Consider the following 15,904-nt stretch of genomic DNA (forward strand, 5'->3'; position numbering starts at 1 on the left):
TTGCAGAATATCTTGCAGTTCAGTAGTTTTTCAGTTCCTGAAAAATAATTGCTCAATTGTCTGTTAACTGAGAGGGATTTTCTATCTGTCAACATGCTAGACTTATTGGGATAGTGTGTTGACAAGGTACTTTTGAAGTAATGTGTGCTCTCAGGTTTTTTGCCATTTGCCTTCTCAGCAGTCTGTACTTGGTTTGCATTTGATTCTCCCTAAAAACTCTTTCCAAAGAAAAGTGATATCTGACAAAGCATTTCCATGTTTAAAGAGGTCAGGAAACTTGAGATCAGTGCAGATGTGACAGCCACCATATTGCAAGATACTGGGAATGGAGCCAGGGTACTTGCAGGTGATAAGCAACAATTTCTGCAACTTTTACTAAAGTGTGAATTTGCATATGCAGGACTGTTGCACAGTTATATCCCTTGTGAACTGGGCACAGAAGAGTAACACTGCCATTTTAAGAGATTGAAAGTCTCAGCCCATGTGTTTGATAATCTATTGCTAGCTCAGGCTACTGAATGAGGGTGCCATAAGATATCATGCAGTCTGTCAGCCTGTTGGGCAGCATGAGCAGGCTACAAGAAGCTCTAAATTTTTTTGCCTCCAGGTGCCCAGCAATTTAGAAAAAGAAATCATATTTCTTTGTTTAATAAAATATGTGCATATCTGGATACGCATATATATTTTCCCCTTTCCTCATTAAAAAAAAAAAAAAGTTCTATCATTCAAGGGACATCAGTATGCTTCTTTCTCCTCCTGCAAAAAGCTTTTCCTTTTTTTTTTTTTTTTTTTTTTCTTTTAGGAGCAGTTCATTGAGTCCTATGATTTTCCTGTACCATGCCATGCTCCTTGTCACTCTCCTTAGAGCCACCAGGTAATACGACAGCATTCTTATTAAGATAAATAGGTAGCAGTAAGGCTTTTTTGCTGGTCCTTCGAGCACAAACATAAGTGCCCAGTTATTGTTGGTTGCCTGAAAGCTGTATGATAAAATCTATACCACTAAAAATTAAAAACTTATTCTAAAGTGCCAGCAGAATACTGCCAAACCAATATGCTTTTAGTAGCCTGGTAACCTCAAAAGAAAATAAAAATAATTATTTTTGCAAGTTTATCAGACCAAAACCTTGTATCAGCATATCTATAATACACATTAGTACACAACTTTCAAAGCCATAGGATGCTCACAGGCCCAGATGGGTAGTTGCCTATCTCATTTGCATTTAACTTATCTGTCTCATTTGTTTGGAAAAATGAAAGATATGCATCAACTCCAAGCGTGACTGAGCAGAAATAGGTACCCTGTACACATCATCTGGGACGTGAGTAGTTATGTTGTAGACAGAGGAAAATGAAGTAAACCAGATGACTGGAGGTGGTAGTGCTTTACAGGTTTCATGTGCAAGATTATTTTACATTCTGTAAAGTAAACATACTATGCTTCATTATACACTATGTCACTATTAAATATCTGGGTATATCTATAACACTATAAATTATTTCATGTGCTTAATGCATGGTTAAAGCAACTTGCAGTTTTATTCCGCTTTAAATATACCAACATGGAACTCAGAAACCTGAGTATTCAAACTGTGTGGGACACACTGAGGAGCAGAAATCCACACATGTGACAGGACAATGGGAGAGGTAAATTACAGAATCAGTGGCTGTTGCAGTTTTTGAAGTTTGTATTTGGTCAACATCAATGTAGCAGGTGATTGATAACAGCCTGTCTTGTATCATTAGCAACATCTTTCACCTTTGCCTCCAGAACTATATATTTAGCAATAGAAAATCCATGGAGAAAGACTGTACCGCTTTCTGGAAAACTGATGTGGATGCCCAATCTGTCACATATTTGTCCATCTTAGAGACCTTGGAGAAAGTACTGTGTCTTTCCTGATATTTTGTATTGCAACAAGGTGGTAACAGATGGAATGCTGAAACATTAACAAACTTGGATGCAATGCCTTGAAGTGCCTTCAGTGCTGAGGAAAGGATTTTGAGATCTGCCAGAACAGAAGACTTATTATAACATATTATCATAATACATATAATATTATTATATAAAATATAAAATAATTATTTATTTTAATTTGAATAGGTTTGTCCTCACCAAATGGGAACTCCCAATAAGGATTTACTTTCATTTTTTTAAGAAAAAAAAAAAAAAAAGTAGGGAAAACGAGCCTCCAGATCGGGCTAACAAGAATTCACTTTCCAAACACCAGGAATAAGCAGTAGGACTCGTCAGTAGAACCTAACGTGGCAGTAACTCCTCCAAATACAGCTGAAAAATAAGAATGGAGAGAAGTGCTATCTCTCTCTCTCTGCATTAACAGTCAGAGACAGCTTATCATTGACACTGCTCAGCTCGGGAAAGCATAGTACAGCATTACCCACCTTTCTCTGTATGGAAGAGTAGAAGTCTACCATGGCAGGATGCTTTCTTAATGTTTACATGGTGCAGTGCAACTACACTCACATTCCTACTCTGTGTTTTACAAATGAAAGAAAGAATCTAGTCCTGATCAGAATCCATCCTTAGATCCTGGGGTTTTGCTAAATATTTGTATGGTCCTTTTAGTGTTTGGAATGGTGGCCAATCATTGACATTACCTTATAGACATGAGAGCTTTCCATCTAGCTTCAGCAGGAGGGAATCAGTGTTGCATCACCAATGAGATATATTTTGAGGTCTACTCTAAGCAAATTTCCTAGCAAGTAATTCCATCTAGCTGTATCTTGGTATAATCAAACACACATCCTACACAATGTTTTCATCTAAGCACCTTCTTTTCCTGGAGAGGACAGGGAATGTCTTTATTGAACTATGAGTGTTTCTTCAGCCCATGAATACTTTGTCATTCCATCTGCAGCCTGAATTGGCACTAAATAGCACTGGTGGTGAGTGCATTGCCTTTGATAACGTTTTGGGAGAGGAGCATCTTTCAGGTCCACTCACTAAGGTCTCTCTAGAAATGTGTGTTTAGACTTAATGAGTAAATTAAAGTATCTGAAAAGGCAGCACAGTTCCTAGGTGCAGGGAGTCGGCCCTGTCTCGTTACAATTTGGTTGAAAATAGCCTCTAATGCAAAGTAATAAATTTACAGGTTCATGTTGCTGAACTACCTGACAGCTTTCTCTGTTTTTTCCTCTGAAATAGCTTGACTTAGAGGGAAAAATGCCATTTGATAAAGTGCCAAACAGTTATTTGTAGGTAGCAGTTTCTACAGAAACATTACCTCCTTCCTCTGATTTTCTTTGCATGCTTAGGAAAAAGAAGGTGTGTCAAAGGTCTGGCACAGCAATCATTTGTCATGCAGGCATGCCTGATAACTCAGTGCAAAAAGAAAAAAACAACCTGTGGAGGCAATCAATTGTGATTTGATAACAGAATTCTGAGAATATGAGATTAATCACTATAGCTTCATTGACAGCAAAGCAGTTTTTGGACTTGCTCTAGTTTCTTCACTGCTTATGCTCATCTCTAACATTAAATACTAAAATTTAGATCTTTGGTTTATAAAGAAAGATTTATTAATTTAAGAAAATATACGACATTCAAGTCAGAAACTACAAGTAGTGATTCACTTCTTTATTCAGCCTTTTTAATTTTAAAAGAGAATTCATTCTTTCATCTTTGGAGGGAAAAATGAAAGTTAATTTACTACCTGAATAAATTTAGGAGGTTTAAACTTTGTGGCAAGCTAAACTAGTCTTTTCTCAACAGAAAAACCTTGTCTACAGGGCTATGCTTAAAAGCATAGGATTGATATTACATGCTTTTTGTCAGGATAGGAATACAGCCTATTTTTACCAACTACCATCATAATGTTCAGCAGTTGACAGACTAGTGGACAAAACTATAAACCTGACTACTTGGCTGAACTAGATGATCACTGGCTTTGATTACTTCTACTTAAATAAAAGAAGAGCTAAAAGCCCTCTGTTGTTGCTTTGATGATGGCTGGATCAACAGAAAGCCATTGTTTAACTGGAGCTCTTGAAAATATTTTTTATCCGTGCAATTTAAGGGACTTTCCAGGAGCCTGTTAAAACCCACCAGGGCAGGCCTTTAGCTTCATTGCAACTAAGCATCAGCCAGTCAGGGACAGAACCAGAAATAACAGTGGGAAAGATATGAAGATGGCGAGAAAACCACACTCTGCCTGAGAAAGGAAACAGTAAGAAGATATTTTTATTGAAGTTGAGAGTATTGTCATTTGCTGGGGAGAAAGAAACTGCTGGGTTTGCTGCTTCTTCCTCCTTTCTTTCTGATTTCTACAGTGAGGTAGTGAAAAGTGATTGGATTTATGTTTCTTGTAACAGATACAGGGACCATATCAAAGAAGAAACTGCACAAGAACTGAATTTTGTCTAATGACTTGTGTCAGAAGAGGTAGAGCTAGATATATATGCACAGCCTGCACACTTGCTATAGCTCAGACAGATGGCCACAAGGTACCATCTAGGGTAAGGACATGCTGTTTCCCTTCTCCTAATTAATTGTGAGGAGACAGGTTTGCATTCAGCATCAAAATCCTTCCACAGCACTCTTTTGTTTCTGTTTGTTTTGGGACAAATTATAGAAAGTTTGCAGCTCCTGTGAAAGGAAAAATCCAAAGAACTGTGTTTAACAGACATAAAATGTATTTTTCAGCAACACTGCACCAATAGTTCATTAACACAGTGGTGCTGCAGTGCTCATAGGTGCCACGTTTTCTAGAGCTTTCACGTCTCCAGATCTCTTTGAGCTTTAATGAATGGATACAGAGCAGGGAACCTGAGAAACAAGTAATTTGGGAGCATGTGAGTTTCAGACCTGAACCAAGGAGAAAATGAAGAAGTTTTGTTAGCATCACTGTGGAAATTTACTGCTCCTTAGTGTCAGCTGAACTCAGAAGATGCCTGTGTGCCAGAACAGCTTCCAAGACTGTTCATAGGTGGGAATGGGTTGCACTGAAGGGTACTTTCTCCATTTAAGAACAACCAGCAGATGAAAACTGCCTGCAGAAAATCACGTTAAGGCAGAGGAGAGTCTCACACTTGATTTAGAAGCTGGTAACCTTCGTTCATCTCACTTCTGCTTAGATTTCAATTTGGAAGTCCAGAGGCCAAATGGACACTAAGTTAAGGTTCCAAGTGAAGTCAGCCCAGGGTATCTTCTAACATTTGGCCACCAAATGCTCACTGAGCTGCTTCAAAGCAATGTACAATTTGTCCCTATGTAAAGTAATTTTTAATACTGGACAAACACTTTTTCTTACATTTCTTGCATTTTGGGCTTGGCTCCTGCATACAGAATCCACACATTAATTTAAGCTTCCAGCCCAAACTACCAATATATGAAAATGCATTTGCTTTCATTGTCTTTATTTTTTTTTATGAAATGGCATTTGAAATCTCCTTATTTCTTTTCTATTCCTTTCCTAAAGAGACATTTATTTGATGACAGACTAGTGGATGCAAAACCAGCTCCAACAAATACGACTGTTAAATGCAGCTGATGTAATTGTTTCTTAATAAATACACGTTTGGCTGCCTATTCTTCAGTTCTTTAATATATTATTTTCTTCAAACTCTACCTGCCTCACCTTCCTGCTTGGAATGCACTCTTTCGGGGGGGGGGCCCCCTTTATTTTTTAAATAAGTTACACTCTTTTCTGAGAACAGGGTAGGTGCTCTTTTTCTTAAAAATGCTAACATGTATTTTGCAATATTCAGCAAAATGCAGTCAGTGAGATGACCATATTACCACATCACTAAGGCATATCAGGCAGCCCAGGTCATGTAGAGACATACATACAGAACTTTTCACGGAAGGCAACATAGGAGCTTGCTTGTAAACTATTTTGAAAGACAAAATCTGTTTCTGTACTACTTTCTTGATAGCTTTTGGTTTTTGTTGAAAATCAGACTCATTGCCAAGTAAATCTTTTTTCGAGTATTGTAGCCAATAGTTTCATACAGTTTTATTCAATCTGTAAATTTTTGAAGAAAAGGTACCTTCTTTTGCATTACTAAAGATTCTGTTTAAATTCAGCTTTACCACTGGGTGGTGCTCTCAACATATGTTTTCCAATCCAGAAAACGTACTAATCTGCTCCTTAGTTAACAGCAAGCAAAATCTGTTTCTCATGAATGCCAGCTAAGAGGTTATAAAGGAAAGGAAATGAAAACTGCATTTCCCACCCAATGGCAGCAAATTGTGGTGGGGAGAGAAGATTTCATTGGATCAAGTTCCCAGTCATTCCATTAAAAAGTGTATTTTGATGATAAATTTTCCTACTCCCCATCCTTCAAAAATGCATATAATAGAGTCATCATCGAATCATAGAATGATGTGAGTTGGAAAAGACCTTAAAGATCATCTAGTTCCACCATAGGCAGAGACACTTTCCACTAGACCAGGTTGCTCAAAACCTCAACCAAACTGACCTTGAACACTTCCACGGATGGGACATCCACAGCTTTTCTGGCAACCTGTTCCAGTGCCTCACCACCCTCACAGTAAAGAATTTCTTCCTAATATCTAATCTAAATCTGCCCCTTTTTCAATTTAAAGCCATTTCTCCTTGTTGTATCCCTACTTGTGCTTGTAAAAAGTCCATCTCCTGCTTTCTTGTAGGCCCCTTTAAGTACTGGAAGGCTACTGCAAGGTGTCCCTGAAGTCTTCTCTAGGCTGAACAAGCCCAGCTTTCTCTACTCGTCTTCATAGGAGAGGTCTCCACTTGGACATCAAGCCATTGACCACAAATCTTTGAGTGTGACCATCCAGCATTATCCATCTGTCAAATCCATGCCTCTCTAATTTAGAGACAACGATGTCATGTGGACAGTATCAAATGCTTTGCACAAATCCAGGTAGATGACATCAGTTTTTCTTGCTTTATCCACTGATGACAAAACTCCATCATAGAAGGTCACCAAAATTGTCAGGCATAATTTTCTCCTAATAGAGCTGTTAGCTGTCCTTATTTTCCATGTGCATTAGTATAGTTTTAACATAGCTTGGCATATATTTCTATTTAGAAAACAGGAGGTGTTCAAGAACATTGTCTTCATTGAAAGCCTTCCTAGGTGCGTCAAGGGCAGCTGGCCACCAGTGCTGCACCTTGCATTCCCCAGTGCTGTCTTCAGCATACCAACTTATAAGCTCCTGCAGCATGTAGAACTGAGCAACCTTCTGCTCTGATACTATGGTGTTTGGGTTTTTGGGGTGTTGTGGTTTAAACCTAGCCTGTTCTCAGAAAAGGAAGAGAAGAAATGCCTGCTACTGCTGAACCCAGGACATTGGGTTACATATTTTTTTGAGGGAGTGGAACATAAAAACTGGCAAAAGGACTTTCCCTTTTAAAAATCACAGGGGCCTATTTTGTATGAAAAGCAGATTCAGGATGATAATTGAAATTCTGCGATGCAAAGGATTCTAACTTCTTCACATCTGTTTTTTCCCAGTTCCAAGAAGGACTCCCAGCTTTGAACCTATCTGAAGAAACCACCCACAGCTTTTTAAAACCCAAAATAAAATCATTTTAGGTTAATTGAACCATTTCTATTTTAGGAAACCAAAATGTACATTGGGTCTTAACAGATACTCTGTAAGCCAGATTGAAAGAAAAGGTCACTTTAATCAAAATGCTTTTATTGTTAGTGCCTTTAAGAGCGTCGTGGTTTAAGTCCAGCCGTGCAGTTTCTCTCTCACTCCTTCCTCCCACCCCTGCTCCCAGAGGGATGGGAAGGAGAATCGAAAGAATGGAACTCCCACAGGTTGAGATAAGAACAGTCCAGTAACTAAGGTATAACATAAAACTATTACTGCTACCACCAATGATAATAATGATAAGGGAAATAACAAGGGAAGAGAATACAACTGCTTACCACCTGCTGACCAATACCCGTGGTATGTAATACCTCTTTGGTTAGTTTGGGTCAGATGTTCTGTCTCTGCTTCCTCCTGGCTTCCCTTCCTCCCTGGCAGAGCATGAGGCTCAGAAAGTCCTTGGTCAGACTAAACATTTGAGCAGCAACTGAAAACATCGGTGTGATCAGTGCTGTTCCCAGGCTGAAAGTCAAAACCACAGCACTGCATCAGCTACTAAGAAGGAGAAAAATAACTGCTACTGCTGAACCCAGGAAAAGAGCAAGCCAAAACACGATGTTTCAACAGTACTGAAAAAAAAAACAGAATTAGTTATAGAAAAATAGATTCACTGTACACTATTAATATTTTTGACAGCTGACAAAGTACAAAATACTAAGAAGTAACTTTTAGTATACTTTTTGGTCAAAAGTCCTTATTCTTTTAATGTATCATTTTGAATTTATGCTGACAAGACTCTATTCTGAATTACTCTTTAGATGGTGCCAGATACATAACTGAAGCATAGACACCATTCAGTGTTGGTTTTGAGAGGGATATATTAGGGATGGCAAGCTCCAGCCTAGCTCCTCACTTCATTTCTCTTATTTATTGTGAAGTCCTGCTCATCTGTAACCATACAAAAGCACCATTGCAAAATCAGTCTTTCTTACGGCTTTAAAATACTTTCTTCAGTGGTGAACTTACATTTTGCACCTCAGAGATAGTAACACACATTGTAGAATACTTCTGAGACCCAGGATATCTATTTACATGTGTAAAACATCTGCCTTGAATGAATACAGTTAATGATAACTCTTTGTTGACATTAACTAACAAATTACATGTAACTGAAGTTTTTAAACAAGCTTTTATCTACATTTAATGATTGGAATGTGACAACTTTCTTTTTGTCCAATGTCTTTATCACAGGTTTTTTTTTTAGATATCGCATCAAGACGATATTTAAAAGTTGCCATTTAATATCAGCTTGACAACATAATGGCATTCACAGAACATTTCTCAGGGCTGCTGAACAAATAGAGACAATAGTTGATATGATATCTATGCTTGAGGGTGCATAATGAACATGACAGCTTCATGCCCTGAAAATTAATCACTTGCAACACAGCACATAAACTACAAGGTAGAATTGTGTTTTCTTTCGGGCTATTTTCCCAAAACAGGCATCAAACAATAATATGGAATATACTGTATTAAAGTGTTTTTATTATATTAAGTGATGATGATGATTATTATTATTATTATTGTGATTATAAAGTGTTTATTATTATTATTGAATTTTAGGTTTACTTTAAATAATATAATATTTACACTCAGTTTCAGTCTTTTTTTTTTTTTTCCTGTTGACATGATTTAATGTAGCAGACTTGATTATGGTAGAAAACAATCCCCACCACATTTTCCTTTTTGACAAGAATGTAATTCTCTTTCTAATGATGATCCTCATAGCACTTTCAGATAAATTATGCACATGGGACACAAAATACTCAAACGTAGCAATGAAGTCCTTAAAGATGCAAGCAGAAAATCATACAAAGTTGCAGTGGGACACAAGTGATTTACAGTCCTTGTCCTAACCTTCAAACACTGTGAGTTTCCTTTGCAGTGCTGCAGAGAACCTGCATGTGTGTGCTGGAGGCCACAGGCATGGAGCATGCACATGCTCCGAGTCCTCTCTGGGCTCAGGCAGTACTGCCCAGGTTGCCTCTATGGTCATGAATCAGAATGTGTCTGACAGAGACAAGTAATTTCAACTGTCACCCATTTCTCACATCAAGCCACTAACATCTGAATAGTAGACATCTTTTCATTTTATTTCCTGACTCTCCTTATCAGTATCATCCCACCTGATGTGAAGTTTTCACATACTCCATACCTGAAGTTTACCTCTCCAAGGCTCAGTCTGCAGACCTCTGCATTTCCTGTGTGATAACTTCCCATTCCCCTCTGATAAAAGTTACTTAATGCTTGTGTCTTCTTTGTTGTCCCTTGATTTTTAAAAGCTTGGGATTGAGGGACCAGCACCCTTTAATAGCCATTCAGTTACATCTAGACACAAAACCTACACACATGCATATTCTTTCCTAATGCTTGGCTCTAACAATTGCTCTTCGCAAAAAAATATTTTCTGGAATAGAGGGTTGGGGAGAAGAAAAATAATTATCTGCTGAACAACTCTGAAGTCAACCAGCAGGAAATGAAGGCAACAAACAAGAATTAGTAGCCTTCCTAGGGAAGAGAAAGAGACCACAAACAATCTGAGTAAGTTTCTGTGTTATTTATTTCGTGTCCACTAGACCATACCAACAAATTCTGTTCAATCGCTAAGGGTGCATTCATTTCCTGGGAAAGCTATTGCCACTAGGATGGGCAGAAACAGAGATTGTCTGACAACTGCATGTGTTCTCGTAGCAGATGCAGTACAGAGAACTAAATGAATTGAATAGAAAATACTAAGATAGAGTGCTACCCACATTTACAAAAACAACACCCCCGATCTAAATGTGCACATTGGGCCTTGCTGACAATACCAGTGATGTCTTTTGAATCCCTATTTCACACAGTACACTGTGATTTGTTCCACAATGCAGCCTTGCTAAGTCTAGCTCACACATAAGGAATACAACCTCCCCTTCTGTTCTGCAGTTTGCCTGATCTATTCTCTGTCACCTCCACATGTGTATTCAGTGTGTTTTACATGAGGCTTTGACATGTAGAGGTGTTTGTCATATATCCCAAGGCACAAGGACTACTGACACCTCTGCTCTTTAAGCAGAAACTTATACTGTGTAATCACTCTGCCAAGTTCTTTAAAATAGAAGAGGACACTGTAAGGACCATTTTCCTTGTAATCAACTCACTTTTACCTCAGTCAACTTTGTAAACTGTTACTTAGTTATTTGACCTACTGAAACCCCAATGCGTCCTGTTTTATTTGAGTGGAAGCTTTATAGACTGTCATGATTATTATGGTCTCAGTATAACTGTGCACCCAATTAGTCACCGAAAACCTATCTACATAAATATTTGAAGAGATATTTCCAGCGGGCTTTAAGGAAAAAGCCTAAGCAGCATACTTCAGTTTTTAGTCTGAAGAGGCTGAATTCCAACGCATCCTCACCTCAGATAAAAACCAGTAATGAGTTCTCCCGTTTATATGTTTGTAGAGTTAACTACAAGATTCAGGATTTCACTTTCAGTACTAAACAGTGAGACTCTTCACATTGAAAAATATTCACCAAAGAGGCAGGAGGAGAGATAGTTTTCCTCTCTCACTGTAATGGGGAGTCAAACACAAGACAGAGTCTAACAGGGAAATACTGATATTAACAAAACAAAACTACAACTTTTTTCTTTTTATATAATTAAGAAATATGGTAACTTTATCTCCTCCATGAGAAAAATAAATGCATTTCAAGGCAAAAAAAAAGGTCTGTGAAAGCTCCACCATGGAGTGGAATTCTACAATAGATGCCAAAAGATGAAGTCAGTCCCTTGTGTCACTAACAAGCAAGTTGGCTAAAAGAGAGAGGGACATTTCCAATTATTTAAATTCTCAATGAAAGTAGATAATGAAGCATAACTTTTTATAAACATTTGTAAGTGTTGTCTGTTTTGTACGTTGTAAATAAATTATGCCATTTTCATTTTACCTGGCTTGAAATAAGAGATTTTGATATAACTGGGCAGCAATAGGATACCCACTATCCAGAACATCAATAAAGCAGCCACTGGGATGCCTTAGTAATCTGGTTCCTCAGCACATTCTCCAGACTATTCAAAAGTCACACAACCAATTCCTTTAGAAGTTACACAGGACAGGGCTAGACATCATTTTAGAAGTGTCAGGAGGAGAAGAAAAAGGAGAGAGGCCTTCCAGTTGCAGGTGGTAACTAAGAAGGCCGTACAGCACGCAGCAAGATACTGGGGAGCTTGCTGGATACAACCTGTCTGGGAGAGCACGTCCAGCAAGTCTCTCCAGTCTTTTCTGTTCACCACCATCATGCCAAGAAAAGCACACAGAGTGAAAAGGAGTCCATGATGTCATAGGATCATAGAATAGAATAGTTAGGGTTGGAAAAGACCTTAAGATCATCAAGTTCCAACCCCCCTGCCATGGGCAGGGAACCCCCCTGCCATGTCATTTGATGAGAACTTAGAAAAAAAGAACGTAAAGAACAGCTGCCAAAACATGGAAAATTGTTTGTGCGCGACACTAAGGAATTTGTGATATTCTTGTGGCAGAAAGGACAGGAAGCAATACAATAAAGAAGCAAGAGCAAAAAAATTCTGCTTGACTTTACCAGCAAAAAAAACTTTTTAATTGTGACTGTTGCAGACTAGGACTGTAAACTGAGCTACTCTCTATACCTGTAGCATATATACTGACATACTAAAAGGAGACTTGTGGTCTTATTAGCAGATAGCAGCTTAAAGAGAGGTATGTTGTCTTCACATTACAGCCACTGACTGACTGGAAAGAGAAGCTGGAAAAGCAGAATAGATGCAACCTGCAGTGTTTGGGTGATTAAGTGCCTTCACAGAACTGAGATAAAAACTGCTGAATTCTCATGTTTTTTGTTTTTTGACCCTTATGAAACAGCCACACTGTGGTGAGACAGCTTCATATCTTCTCAAAGCAACTATCAGATTAGCTTTATTTGCTCAAGAGAATATATTTACATGCCAGTATAGAACATTTGACAACAGCTGAACTAACTCACACAACAAAATTTGGAAGCTGGAGGGCAAATAATTCACAAGCAGAGACAAATGGAAAAAAATTACTTTGTTATTGTTGTTACCAAATAATGACAGCTGGTCATGACAACACTGTGTATGAAATTTGAGATCTTTCTCTACTAATTCAATCATTTTGTGTGCAGTTCTTTCTAATGAGAAAGTTGGGGGTAACACAATCAAAATAAACATAATCTCCTTTTGCTGCAAAAAGGAGAACATGAAGTTCCAAATGATTTCCAGTGTCAGCTCACAGAAAGCTGATAGTTCTATCATGATACTGAAAAAAATGTTACAAATAAACCAAAATTCATGCAAGTTTATGAAGTACAGCCAGTAAAAATAGTTTTCTTCTGTGAATTTCTGCATCATCAAAAGTAAAACCCACACTTAATCTAAGAAAAGGTAGCAGGTGTATGGCATAAAGTTTTTTAAAAACTAGCCTTCAGATACTGGCAAGGACCATTTTGGTCTTGCCAAAGTACAACTGGCTGTGCATTTTGTGCAGCTTGAGAGAAATGAGAGAAAGCTTTACCAGCAATTTGAAGTATCAAACAGTCCCAAGTACCTCTTTTGCTGTAGCTAAAGCCTTGAAAAGTACTGCAATGAATACCAAAGACACAAGACTTCTCTTAATGCAGGTTGTGAAATTAATCTATCATGCTTGACTTTGGAGATGGATGTAATTTTATCGGTCTAAACACTGTAATGAAATTTGGAGAGACACAGACTCAAATCATAATTTCAGATGAGGTTTCTCGAGGCTTTGTTTATAATTGTATGCTAGGATACTCTGAAGTGCTGTTTGGACTGGACACGTGTTGGAACATGCCTGTATGCCATCACAGGCCTTCACCTGAGATATCATCTGTCCCAGAACATCATCACTGATGATGCTTGCAGAAACAGTGACACACTCAAAGCATTTGGTCTCTTCAGACCAGGCATCATGAAGGTACAGCCATAGTTATCTCACCTCTGTGCCTCGCAAAAATTTGCTGCGGATTCTCCTGGAAGCCATGCTAAGGCACATGAAAAACAGCAAGGTGCTTGGTGACAGCCAGCATGGCTTCACTAAGGGGAAATTCTGCCTGACCAATTTGCTGGCCTTTTATGATGGGGCTATGGAACTGATGGACAGGGATAGAGAAGTTGATGTCATCTACCCGTACAGTTCTGGAGTCGTCAACATAAAAAGGACATAGAACTGTTGGAACAAGTCCAGAGGAGGTCCACGAGGATGATCAGGGGACTGGAGCACCTCCCGTATGAAGAGAGGCTGAGAAAGTTGGGGCTGTTCAGCCTGGAGAAGAGAAGGCTGCGTGGAAACCTCATAGCAGCCTTCCAGTATCTTAAGGGGGCCTACAAAGAAGCTGGAGAGAGACTCTTCACTAGGGACTGTAGTGATAGGACAAGGAGTATCAGGTTAAACCTTAAAGAGGGAAAGTTTAGATTGCATAGAAGGAGAAAGTTCTTTACTGTGAGAGTGGTGAGGCACTGGAATGCGTTGCCCACGGAATCTGTGAATGCTCCATTGCTGGTGGTGTTCAAGGCCAGGTTGGATGGAGCCTTGGGTGACATGGTTCAGTGTGCGGTGACCCTGCCCATGGCAGGGGAGTTGGAACTAGATGATCTTAAGGTGGTTTCAACCCTAACTATTCTATGATTCTCTATGCATAACATAGCATAGCTTTCTGTTGTACTGTATTCTGTTCAGTTCCATTCCATTCTCTTCTGTTTTATTCCATTCCGTTCCCTGCACTCACAAGGATTTGTACAATGAGGAGATCCTTATTTACCTGAAATGGCAGGGGAATTTCAGCACCAAAAGCACTTTCAAAGACAAATCAGACCGGTTACGGATAGAAAGAGTATTTTATTTATTTTTAACTAAAGTTATTTGGTTTAGTTTAGCTTAGTTAATTTGAGTCTGGTTTAGTTTAGACCCTTCAGTTTAGCTGGAAAAACCTTCTGTTGTAGCCTGACAAAGAAAAGCCAGGGCAGGAGCGGTGCTGTGGGGGTGCAAGAGCAGTGCAAGAAGAACCCGGCAGAACGGGCCAGGGAAGACCTGACAAAGGGTGGTGCTCAGTAGTCCAGAGGACAGCAGCAAGTCCCGGGGCCACGCTGGAGCCACCCTAGGAGTGCTGAAGGCTGCATCCCCCCGGATGCGGGGCACGAGGGCCAGCTGTGTGGAGCACGAGCCACTGCCTTTGGGACACCATGACCCAAAGGAGCCCCATGAAGGGGCTGTGGTTGGCTGCAGAGGAAGGCAAGAAAACCCAGGCACGCTTGCTAGTGCAGCCTGGGGGGAAAAAAAGCCCTTGCCCCCCCCCAGCTGCAGGACACGAGGGGCCACCTTCGTGGAGCATGAGCACCAGGCCATAACGCAGCCAGAATGGACCGAGGAGCCCTGACAAGCGGTCATGCTCAGTGCTCAGAGGAAGGCAAAAAAACCCCGGGGACCGGTGCCAATGTGCCCCGGGGGAAAATTCCTTCCTGACCCCAGTGCTGGGTTCGGCTACTCCCTGAGCATGTGAACAAGACCTGCTCCTGGTCCACACGCTGGTTATGCCTCTAAGGGGACAAGGGGACACTGGCACTGCTTTTTCTGCTTCCACCCAGAGCCATCCCAGGGGCTTCCACCAACAGAAAAATGCATTGGCCTGATGAATCCTGGGAGCACGAATCCTTCCTGTGCTTGGCAGTAGGAGCTCCAGAGCACTGGGGGAGGGCACTGAGCCACCTGTGCATCCTTTTTCTTCTGGCTACTGCCACTCTCTCCCGAGGAGGTGAGGACGGCGAGCTCCCCAACAACTGAAGCAGGATCCCTCAATGATGCTTTGAGCGTGGCCCCTCCAGGAGCTGGAACTGCAGCACAGAACCTCCCACAGCTTCGTGCAGCTCCAAGTGTTCCTGCCCTCAGCCCACACCACAAACAATTCCTAGGTGCCCAGTAGATGAGGACGGGAAGCTCCCTGACGACTGAAGCAGGATTTCATTCATCTGGTGAGCTCTGAGCGTGACCCCTCCAGGAGCTGGAGCTGCAGCAGAGAACTTCTCGCAGCTTAGAGAAGTAACCAGCTACTTAGAGAAGTAACCTCCCCTTAGGGGCATAACCAGCGTGTGGACCAGGAGCAGGTCTTGCTCACATGCTCAGGGAGTATGCCAGCACTGGGGTCAGGAAGGAATTTTCCCCCGGGGCACATTGGCACCAGTCCCCGGGGGTTTTTTGCCTTCCTCTGAGCACTGAGCATGACCGCTTGTCAGGGCTCCTCG

This window comes from Neopsephotus bourkii, unplaced genomic scaffold, assembly GCF_033783945.1.
Source record: "Neopsephotus bourkii isolate Nb327-2 ecotype Australia unplaced genomic scaffold, CSIRO-AGI_Nbou_v1 NB_653, whole genome shotgun sequence".
Taxonomy (NCBI): domain Eukaryota; kingdom Metazoa; phylum Chordata; class Aves; order Psittaciformes; family Psittacidae; genus Neopsephotus; species Neopsephotus bourkii.